Here is a 12,446-nt window from a genome sequence, read left to right as displayed (position 1 = left end):
GACAAATTTATCACAAACTTTTCCCCAACCTATTATATATTATTCTACACAATAGTAATCATTGCATTGAATTCTATTTTAATAAACATTTAATCTTAACAAAGAAACAATGAACTAAATTTTCTTGTTTAAGTCACTCATCGGGAAAACACTTTCCGGATAATTCATGATTTATAGCACAGGACATGTAATAAACTAATGTCCAAATTGGGATTTTCAAAAACTTTTCCTATTGCCAGTCTCTGCAATATCTACTAAATTATTTTATAGTAGTGACTTCTTATCCAGAAAGTAGCTGTAAAAAGTGGCTGCAATAATTAAATTTGGAATTAAGTTCCAAAGGCTTACAGAAGGTTCGTGATAAGTCCAAGTGACATATGTCTTTTTCAATATTTGCATCCTTAAAATTGTTGTGGTACTATGGTACAGAAATCTCAGAGCACCTAGTTCACCCAATTCACCTATTATCTATTCACTTTAGTTTGTGTATCTTAATTTGAAGCTTTGGTATACATGAATCTTCACAGATTTTGTCACTGATTTTTTAATATCTTTAAAGTAGATGCTACAGTAGCCTTTGCCAGCACCTGCCTGTGTTGAACAACTTCTGCTGTCCTTGAGCTCATTGGATCACCTGTATGACTTACATTTCTCCTGCTGTATCACAGTTACATTTCCCCTCTCATTTTAATGCAGAGGAAGAACAGCTGGTCACTAATTCTCTGAAAAAAAAAAATGCTTCTCAACTTGTTGATGAGTATAACTTGCAGAGTAGAATAGACATCCAGTTGGGCTTCCATGCATTCCAGCTGAGATGATCGTCGACGTGTTAGACACATGATAGGTGTCAGTATCGTTTCTATTTAATATTTATTCTTCCCCACTGGGTGTATGGCTCTCTAAACAAAGTGTTTACTGTGAAAGTGATCTTTAGATTCAGTGAGACCAGTGTCATTTAATGTGCTACTTAAGTCTTAATTGTAGTATATTTGACACCACTGAAAGTGATAAAATGAAAAACCATTTAGAAGTGACTACTTCCCCATCTGTGTTTACTCAGCCAGTGAGGATTAATTGTTGTGTTGACAATCCATGGCTTCTACCTCACTGATTAATTATGTGGTCATTTGAAAAGTTAATAATAGTTTTCACGATGCCATTGTTTCTCTTTCCATATTTTAAATGAAACAAGTAATTTAACTTCATCTTTCTGGAGAGGCTTAACTTTACTGAAAAGAATTATTTTTTGGCTTATTTGCCTATGAGGTATTTTACCCCTTAGAAGAGAGTTCTCTGTCTAGGACACATGCAAGAGTTTTCCCCAATTCACTTTACTACCATACTGAAGTAAATAGAGCATTTACACATTTCCATTCTTGGTATCTCACTGCAGTTCTTCATTTCTACTATCTTGTTATTGGATTTAGAATGACTTTATTAAGTTTAAAAAATAACTATTGGTTCTAATTTGCAAATAGATTTTTTTTTCCTTCAATTATTTTGCCCCTCTCCTTCCCCATTTAAGATGTTAATCAGTGAATGAACGAACGAACGAACGAACGAACGAATGAATGAATGAATGAATGAATAACTGACATTATAGAGTCTCTGTGCCTGGCATAGTTATAAGATTTTACACAGAAAAAAATCAGTTAATTTAACTCCCCCTCCCTAAAAAAAAATCTATCAGGTTTAAAGTGTTCTTATCTCCTCTTTACAGGCCAGGACAATCTTTAATTAGAATAAATAACTTATGCAAAGCTACACAACCAGGTTGTCCACGTTGTGCTCATTACCTTAAAAAAAGGATATATATGAAAACAAATCTTCAAGGGAATTTAGAGGAGTTAAGGCTTAGTCAAGTAGGTTAAGAGAATGATGAAGACCGAGAACAAGATAGAACTCCTCTCCCTCCCATCTCCTTGAGCTGTGTAGAATGGCTTAAGGAGAAGAGGAAGAGAAAGAATTGGGATGTTCTACAAAATCTGTCCCCTGGAATTCTAGGAGGTGGCAAGGCCCAGAACAAATGGGAACAAAGAAATGATCCCAAATATTTCAGGGCTTTCACATGGCCTAGAAGTTGCAGGAAGAGTCTCAGGGAACTAGGTAATACAGGAGAGGACTTTAAGAGGTTAGTAGTTTCATGGCCCAAGGCGGATTAACAGCCTTCAATCAGACAGGCCCATGCGTGTCTTAGCAGACACCTGTACAGACAGGTGACCTGAGAGATCCACACACCCTTTCCTAGATTTCCCACCACATAGCTTCAGAACTTAGACTCAACCTCCAGGAAACATAAATTGACTGAGGTTATGATTCTATAGCTCTGGTGGAATACTGGATCAAAATAAGAAATTAGATGAGTCTTTAAGACATGTAGACAGATGCATTTCTTGTATATCTGATACTACAAATGTTGAGGAACTGACCTCAATGCATCTGATTCATTCCTTTAAAGTATTACTACTGCTGTAGAATCATTGCTTATAAAAAAAACTTACTTTGTTTTTATCTGCAGGTAGAAAAAAGTTTTTCTTGACTCTCATAGGGCCTTTAGCTGAGTGTGACATTAGGCCAACAAGATAGATTAACAGGAAAAAAGCACACAAATTTATTTAATATGTTTTATGTGTCACAGGAAACTTCATAAGGAAATAAAGACTCCAAGAAATGGTTAAACATGAATGTTTTTATGCTAGGTTTGATGAAGAGTGGATAGTCATGGAAAGATATGCTACGTCAAGGCGTTTTAGGTAAGTCGTAAACTGGGGGAAACTTAACAAGTCTTGTTCATTCAGATTCTTCTCTGCTTCCCTCTACCTTGGCAATAAGGAGGCTCCTTTCATCTGGGTACAGAGAAGTCACCTTCCAAATGGAAGTCTTATGACCTGTTTCATAGAAGGGACTAGGAGAAGATCAGTTTCTCAAACTCCTTCAGCTTGACATATTCAATATGCCAAGAGGTCATATTTTGGGGGCAACATGTTCTCAACCTCCTCACTTCCATAATAATTGCAGATTTTTAAACTATATGCTGATTATTTAAATGATTGCTGGCCAGTAATATTAACAGTGGGACCAATTCAGAGAAGCTAAGTGACTATCAATGTTTGGAAGCCGCCCTGAAAAACCATATCAAACCCCAAAGAGTGGTATATATAATTTAAATGAAGCTCAAAAGACAAATGTCTACAGTTAGAAGTCAGGATAGCAATTGTCTTTGGGGTGGGGGTGAGTGACTAGAGGGAAGATGAGAGGGTGTCTGGAACACTGATTGTTATAGGTTGAATTGTGAATTGCCCTGGCACTCCCGCACCCCAAGTATTGAAGTGCTAATCCCTAGTACTTGTGAATGTGACATAATTTAAAAATAGGGTCTTTGCAAATATAATCAGGTTAAAGACAATCATTAGAATGAACTTTTAATTCCATGTGGCTGATATATTTATAAGAAGAAAGAAAGACGCACAGGAGAGAAGGCCATATGAAAACAGAGGCAGAAATGGAAATGATGCATCTTTAAGTCAAGCAACACCAAAGACTGCAGAATCCAGGAAAGAGGCACCCAAGAGATTCTCTCTTAGAGCCTATAGAAAGAACTAACCCTACTAACACCTTGATTTCAAATTTTTGGCTTCCAAAAATTGAAAAAAATAAAGTTCTGTGGTTTCGAGCCACAGTTTTGTGGGACTTTGTTTCGGCAGCCTTAGGAAACTGATGCGCTGGCCATGTCCTGTTCTTAGCCTGAGTGCTGCTTGTATGATAAGTTTCAGTTTGTGAAAATTCAGAGATTTGTGTATTTGAGTTGTACACTTTTCTCTTGTATACAATACTCCATCAAAAAGGTAACATCAATATCACAAAGCATATACTAAGACAAAGTTGAGGAAAAGGTCCTTTCTTGTGCTCAGGTGACAGAATTTCACTCTTCTGTGGCCACTTTCTTTATATTTTAGAAGAAAGCATATGGGAAAATGATATAAGAAAATGGTCAAAACAGAAGCATGTAGAGAAAGTGAGCGTGTCCCAGAGGGCTCATATCACAGCAGAGAAAGACTCTGTTTTGGAGGATAAATAAAGGAAAACACTCGTTCGTAAATTTAAAGGAAATTTGATTTCTCTTTTCAAGAGCTTCTGTTCACGTGACCACCACTTTCAAGTCTGTTGTAATTAGAACTAGTTCTTTGTCAGACCCTTCGTTAATGAGGCTCTGTACACTTCTATTAGCCCCTGGGTTTGTTTCCTAATAGATGTTTCTGGTTTGTCCTGGAAGCATCCACAGATAAGAGAAACAGAGAGCAGAAGAAAAGGCAAAGAAGTTGGAGCCACAGGGAGTCTCTCCAGACACTGAAACTCTTGGTAACTTTTCTTAGAACTGTCACTGGTATTAACTTCTAACCCATTAAACTCACTTACAGGATAGCTTTAGTCAACGAAGCAGGATATGGCCTTTTCTTGGCCTCTCCATTTCCAATTCCAGCAAAATGAATGAAACACAAAAAGTTCACAGGGGAAACAGCTGGGGAGGTCTCGTTGGAAACTGGTGTCTGAAAGAGCTTTTAACTTGTCTTAACATTACTGTCCTTTCCCATTTCAACTTTTATCTGCCCATTAACTCCTTAAAGTTTGCTCATCCACCCATCAAAAAGAAAAAAAAAAAACAACAAATGATGTGTGAAAAGATCTTCTAGGTGTTGGTAGGTCTAGAATGTCATCTCCTAAATTTATCTAAACATGATTGGCTTCTCATCAGGATATATGGGCTCCTTTTTATGAACAGTTAATCGTCATTTGTGATTTTAAAAAGCACTTATCTTTGAAATTCCTTTAGAAGGATTTCAAATCATTTCTATTTATGACCAAAGGAAGAAGTAACTATCCCAAAATGTTTCAGAATCAGTTATTACAAATGATGAAGAGCGTTTAAGATGAGTTTTCAATGACTATACAAAATAAATATGTCACATATTATGAAATATTGCCCACTCAATCTCACACACCTTTTCTTTGGAATAAGTCATTTTAATTATTCTGTTTATCATCTAAGAACAAAATATTTAATAAAGGATCTGGAGCTTTTATTATAAAATAACACAATAATTTATAATACAATATAAAATAGTGTACTGGTTGTAAGAATGTGTGTCTATTTACTAAATTTATTTGTTAGGATTTCTCAGAACTTTGTGTACTCAAGCTGTTAACTTCCAAAAGGAAAGCTCATTCTTTAGAGGGAAATGGTTCAGACTGATTATGCAGATTTTTTTTCAACTTGACTAATAGGATCAAAGTGAAGAAATATTTTAGTGCTAGGGGATTCAAATAGAACTAGCACTCAGTCCAGATAGAAGATATTTATTTAATCATTTAGATAACAGCCAATGAGGATATTAACAAAGGGATGTAAAAGATTATGTCCCCACACCAAAACCTTGACAGTCTTACAGAGATATAAACATAAGATTAAGGCAATTTAAATATTCGTCAAGATAGAACATGAAACAGTTGTCATCTGTAACTACAAATTGCTCAGATGGTGGAGGTATAAATAAAATCTCTAAAAACCTGAGACAGGTTAATTTACTTGATTTTTATATAGAGATTATGACATTTTCCATGTTTGCCATCATGAGTCTTTCTCATCATCTATCTGGGCTCAGTGTTACCAGCCATAAAATAATAAGATTAGAATACTAGATAATTTCTTTATACCTTTTATCTACTTTTATGACTACTGTTATGATTTTTTTTTTTTTTGAAAATTGAGAATGTAGTCTGGTATTGTAATTGAAGAAGCACTGCTTGCTCACATATCTTTAAGGCAGCATACTTTTTAGAACAATCATTATTTTTATATAGATCACCTATTTTCAATATTAGTAAACTGACAGGGCAAGGCAAAGACCACATATTAAGTGATAAGAGCAGGAAGCAAATGAGAGTCCAAATCAAAATTTAACTTTGGACATAACACTCTGTTTATTTAATTCTGCTCAGTAAACATAGCTCACAATACATGTCAAACGCTGTGCTAAGTGTTGGGATTATAAGGACAAAGAGCCCAGTCCTTGACTTATCAATGAAATCTAATATCTTCTGCATGTATTTCTGCATCCTTACCTCGGCTTATAATTGTTGCATATGTCCAGCTCAACTACTTAACTGTGATCTCCATTAGAGCAGAGAAAATGACACTGCTTGAAGAAATGAGTAAATGTAGGAATGAGATCTGGCCCTTGCTTTGGAGCAGTTTACACGTCTAATAGAGGAGACATGCACATACATAACTAAGGCAGAACCAAACTAAATACATTAATGAACATATAAACAACGTGTCACTCAGGTCCAATGATGGATTAATGAGTTCTGACTCCATGGGAAGGCTGGATATGGAGAGAAAAGGTATTCAGTTTAAGTGGGGGAAAAAAACCCAACACCTTTTACATAGAAAAGTATGGTAAACAGATACTTTTATGACTAAATAAATACTTCAGAAACTCTTGAAAGTGTGTAATATCCCCTCATTTCATCTCCCTACATGTTCATAGCTGCTCTTAAAGTAAGCAAAGTAATTTTGCATTCATGAAGAGTCAAATGCAGGAAACTCTTTGAACACTGCATTCCTGGACTTGCAGAAGGCATAATTCTTTTACTTGCTCCAAATCGTCTCTTCTATTGGTTTGCTGTAACAGTATCTATTCTTAGGGACATATGTGACATTCCTTCTGTGAAAGTTACATCTCTGGTTGCTGGCACTTAGAACTTGACCTCTAAGGAGCTGCAGGAGGATTTTTCTTTAGCTGCCAACCTTCACGTGCCTGTCTGTTGAGCTCAACCTGAGAATTCACAGAGCCTGGGTTTAAGAGGAAAAGTGGAGGGAAATGTAAGTGTCAACTTTAAGACCTTGAGGATGCTAAGGCAGGAAGATCGTCCAAGGATGAAAAGATTCCTGGAAGGTGCAAGCAGAGCAAATCTATCCTGTTTTAAAATGTTGTCTATAGCAATCCTGAGCACAAACATATTAGAATTTGAAGATCTTGATCTAAAATCTCATGAACTCTATTTGACTCTAAGTATAGTATGCATTTCTTTCTCTTTTTTTTTTGTATTTAAATTGTTCAAAGACCCCTTTTCCCCATAAGTTGCTAATTCCTGAGAAATTAGGATAATACTGCCTGTACTAGGCAAAATCCTGTTTCGAACTTTTTTTTAAAAAAGAGGTTGAAATATTATTTTGTGTCCTCTTTCCCATGTATTTTTCCCTCTGTAGGATTCTAGCAGGTAGTTGTCACTTGAAGATATTTTTCTCGAGGAATTTCTGCAGGGCTCCTAAGTAGAAGCCGTTTCTTCCCCAGGCTGGGACTTTCTTTTGCAGAAGAGAAAGTGCATGCAGGAGATCCTACCTCATGGGCTCTGGGAGCAGGCCTAGTGCCCAAGTAGAAAAAAAAACTGGTTTCAGATTTAGAAAGGAAGAGAGGTCTTCAGTCTCTCCCCCAGGAGAAATCCAAATCCTGAAGGAGTCTGGATGTATGGAGACAGCAGAGCCTCTGAACCTACAAAGGATCATGTGGGAACCGAGGTGGCTGCTTCTGGAAGGATCTCCACAGGCCCTGGACACAAGAGATGACACTAATAGCTGAGACTGCATTTCCCATAATGCTGGAACCGTTGGGTGAGGAGAACCAGAGCAGCCAATTTGCAGAAAATAAAATAACCCATCCTACACACTTTATTCTGTTGGCTAAAAGGCTTTCTTTTTTCCTTTCACTTTTTTACGTTTTTTTTAAATTAATCAAATGATATAAAACAACCAGCATTCTGTAAATGCCTAAGCACCGCGCTTGTCCTTTCACTCCCAAGGTCACACCCTCCTTAGCCTGTCCCACACCCTGCTGTCTCAGTTCCCCTGCCCTAGACCAATGATAGTCCTTGAGGGAGGCTGGGGCAGAGCTGGAGGCAGGAAGAGATAGCACTGGACAGATAGCTGGTTTGGAAGAGGTTAGGAGGGGTAGATTCTTAGAGACCTTTCTTAATACCAAATATTCAGCCCTATTCCCAATCCCTTTCAAATCATTTTCCACAGCCCAGCTCCCGTCTGCCCTGCTTCCTTATGACATGGTCTCTACACCATTCTTACCCCCTCCAGCATCCCTCCACATCCATCCCTGGCCCTAACCCATTAGCCTCCTGGTGGGGACTCCAGCATCCGTTAACTTTGCAAAGCTCCCGGGAATGAAGTGCAGAGATCCCAGGGAGGGCTATTAATGACTTGAACCTTGCAGAGGTGAGGCGAGTGTGGGCTAGGGAATAGTACTATGGTGATGGTAGGAAGAGGAGTTTCATTTCCAGCCCCGCAATCTCTACGGTCCCCTTATCCCAACATCCCCCCCAAGAATTCCAGGGGAAGGTTCTCAGCACCCCCGTGATGGGGCTTCATCTTCACGCTCTTGGCTGCTTCTCTAATTAGCTTCTAGATACTCCCCGACTCCAGTTTAGAGTTGTTACAGCTGCCCAGGTTGGCAATTCCACAGTTGCTTGGAATGACGTGGGGCAGCGGCTGGGCGACCAGCTCCCATCGCTCAGTGGCTCCTTCCCGCTCTCCACCCATTTCTGGTGGAAATTCTTGGTGAGGGTCTCAATGGCCCTCTCTAGGTCATTGAATTCCTGGGCATCCTCGGTATTGGCTGATGGACACTGTTCCATGATGCCTATGCGCTTGGTCCTTTGATGAGAATTGTATCGTCCTATAATCTGTCCCAGAGGAGCCAATGGCTCATGGTCTGCCTGCTGGCAGCCGCTGAGACCTAAAAGGCATTTCTTCTAAAATAATTATGCTATATTTACTGTTTTATATAAGACACATTGAGTTCAATTGATCAATTTCAAATTTTACCAATTTATCAAAATAAACATGCTTATAAACTGATTTTAGTTAAACCCTTGTTATTATGGAAGTGGAAAAATACATAAAGGCATCAATAAACGTCTATTTCTCCCTTCGTTATTTAATATATTTAACAATGTTAATTTACATTTCATAATAGAATAAGAGAAAGAAACCAAAAGATTTTTAGTGCAGAATGTTATAGTTTTAAAATGTAAGAATTTCTTTAAAAAATCTCTTGTAATCTGTCTGTATTGTATTTTGGTAATAGAGCATTTTATGACAAGCGCATGGTACATAGAAAGTTTTCTTTTAAGTACCTGGCTGATCTAATTAATGAAGGGAACTTCCAGGCACATTCAAACTTAGTTTATCAGAGTGTACAAACTTCAGAGGGTGATTTGGCAACATTTATATGCATCTTAAAATTATTCATAGGTTTTGACTCAAAAATCCCATTTCTGAGTATTTATGCTAAGGAAATAATTACAGCCATATGCAACAATTAATAGAAAGAATACTTGGCTGAGTGGGGTTTTAAAATGTATCATTAAGAGATTGTAAAGAATGTAAATGTCCCAAAATAATGCACTTGCCAAATGAGAATAGTCCATCATATAATGAAATGCTATGCAACCCTCATAAGTTATGTGTGCATAAATAATGTGTTCTTTGTACATTTTCAAGATAAATTCAGGTGTTCAAATTTGTGAAGTATTCTCTCACTACTAGATCTACGACACATGTTGTATGTATTTATATGATATTAATTTTCTTCTTTTTATCTGTATCTTCTTACCCATGATTACGCTTAGATTAAGAAAAAAACTCAAAAAAGTTATTTAAGACCATCAATTTAAAAAGAAAAAGGATGTGAATGTGGGTTGTTGCAATTCTTTTGTTAAAAGAAAATAAAAATATTTTAGAAGAGTGATGATTATCATGTAACAACCAAAGGTTTTTATCTTGCTTAACACTTAGTAATAAACTTTAATCTCAATTATACATGTAGTTTTTGGTTTTCGTTTTAAGTAGACTTTAGTTTTTAGAACAGTTTAGATATATAGAAAAATTAAGAAGATAGTACAGAGAGTTTCCATATATCCTTTATCATTTCCCCTATTATTAACATCTTGTATTAGTATGGTACACTTGTCAACAATTAATGAACAAATATTAATACATCATTTTCATTGAAAGTCCATAGTTTATTTAGAACTCCTTAGTTTTCACCCAGTGACTCTATTCTCTTCAAGCATCCCATCCAGGACAACACATCACATTGAGTGGTCACAACTCCTTAGACCCTTGTTTTGATGTCCTTGACAGTTTCCAGGAGGACTGGTTAGGTATTTTGTAGTATGCTCTCTTTTGAAATTTGTTTGATATTTTTCTCAAGATTAAATTGGCGTTTCAATAGCACATTTTTAAAAATCTTTCCTCCAACTACCCCTTCAAAAAAAGAATTCATACCCTTAAACACTATGAAATCCCTAAGTCTAAATCCTTGACAATGTTTTGAGACTTCTAATTCATTGACAAATATGCAAAATGACACTGAATACCCAAGCTGTAGTCCTCTCCATTAGTAACCTAACCCCTAGGTGAAAATAAACATCATTTAATAGAAGTCGCAGCAATAGAGGAGCCTGATCTCTGGCCATCCGGGTTATAGGACACTCTTGTTACTTCCCTTCACAGCTCTCCCACGTTTTGAGTTTTAATGAGGCTGTGAAATTTGTGGGTTAGAAGTGTATTGTTGTTGTTTCCTGTTTCCGTTTCAATTAGCCTCCTGGCTTTCTGATTTGACAGGAGTTTCAAGCTTGAATGTAATGTAAACAACTAGAGACAAACACCTAATTATTTTCTTCTTCCTTAATTTTGTAACTTACAAAAGAAAATATAACTTTTAAAATAAGAAATATTAACAAACTATGAAGAAGAAAACTTTTTTATAAAACTTGTAATCATACAAGCTAAATTGTATGATTCTGACTTTTTGGTAAGGACTCAATCGGTAAGTTTGATTCAGGGATCTATATGCTTACCTTTTACTAGAGGAGAGCAAACCTTTTTTTTTTGCTCCACAGGTATCTAATGTACTTCGGAAAACTCCAAATCTCTTAATAGAGATCCAGGACAACTCTTTGGGCTAAGAGAGGGAAAAAAATAAATTTTGCCATTTAAAATAAATATGAATGTTTTCTTTCTCGCATCTTTGTCACCGTCCAGATAGGCTAAGCAATGAGAAATGCTTGAATCTTAGCAGCAGATCAGTGGGGAGGAATCCTGGTATGGATAAAAACTTAATAGAGCTAACTCCTAAAGGAGGGTGCCAATAACAGAATTTGTATTGTCAGATGAGAAATGGGACTAGGCCAGTCCTAATTCAAAAGATAGTTTGTGTTGGACCTGGTTGGAGCCTGTCTTTTGAGGGTATGCAATAGGGTCCAGGCTGGAGAAGAGGTATGGTAAGAATTCCACTGGGAAATAGGACAGGGCTGGGCAGTCGATTGTTTGGGAGAAATTTCTAAAATGTGAATAAGAACTCTGGAGCACACGAGAACACTGAAGCAATAATCCAGGCACTAGAAGAAGGCAGCCAATACAGGATTGGTTATAAATCAACAACATGGTGATCTTGCAATAGGGCAAAGTGAATTCCAGATTGTTGACTTTTTATATTTATTTCAAATAGTTTTCCTGTTTTGTTATTTTAATTCACAAAGATTAATATTAACATAATGTTCTATTACAGTCTTTGTTACATTTTTTCTCTGGGCTTATGCATTTGAAAAATTTTTCTCTATGAACAAATTAAATAATTATTCATTTGTGATTGTATTTGCTATTTTTTTACCTTTAATTATTCAAGACATCTAAGAATCTATTTTAACATATGGCACAAAGAGAGAATGTAGATATATTCCTCATCCTTAAGTAGTTAATCGATTTCTCTAGCATCAATCACTGAAGAAAGTCTTTAATTCCAGAAGTACACGGCCTTACCTAACTGTGTCACAAATGCCTATGCCCAGTGTGGCATCTGGTCCATAGTAGTTGTTCAGTTAAACATTTGTTGAGTAAATAAATACTTCCTGAACTCATCCCTGTCTCCAGCAAACACAGATCCCCTGCCCAAGCTGTTTGGTTACATCTTAGAGATAACACACTTGCTTAAATAAGGACTTCTGTTGGAGATGGACCTATATGCCATTGGTCTATAATGATTCTGATGAATTAGGAAAGAAGAGCTGACATTCTGAGTAATAGCCAGATACTAAGAATTAATACCTCCCATTTAGGTCTATCTGGGCGACTTCCTAGTGGGAACGGCTTTTCAGCTGAAGATGTCCAAGCGCCTATGGATCTCCGGTGTCTGACCTCCAAAGCTGATCCCGCCTGTTCCAGTTTGCCTTAGGTGGCTATGTTGAGGAGGTTGATCACCTATGGTTGTTCTCTATTTTGCACATAATAAATTTTTATATTTTATGTTTTAAGGCAGGTTTGCATAGCATTTAAGAGTAAGAGAACTTTCCTTTTCACTACCCGTGACATGGAT

The 12,446-nt window shown here is 36.8% G+C and overlaps 1 pseudogene; it reads right to left on the bottom strand.

Moving 5' to 3' along the window:
- Positions 1–8,320: 8,320 nt before the first annotated feature.
- Positions 8,321–8,703, bottom strand: LOC120605212 (protein S100-A14-like; annotated as a pseudogene).
- Between the last annotated feature and the right edge of the window lie 3,743 nt (positions 8,704–12,446).

The sequence above is a fragment of the Pteropus medius genome, unplaced genomic scaffold (genome assembly GCF_902729225.1).
Source record: "Pteropus medius unplaced genomic scaffold, Ma_sr-lr_union100, whole genome shotgun sequence".
In the NCBI taxonomy this organism is placed as follows: domain Eukaryota; kingdom Metazoa; phylum Chordata; class Mammalia; order Chiroptera; family Pteropodidae; genus Pteropus; species Pteropus medius.
This window is presented reverse-complemented; position numbering and strand designations above follow the sequence as displayed.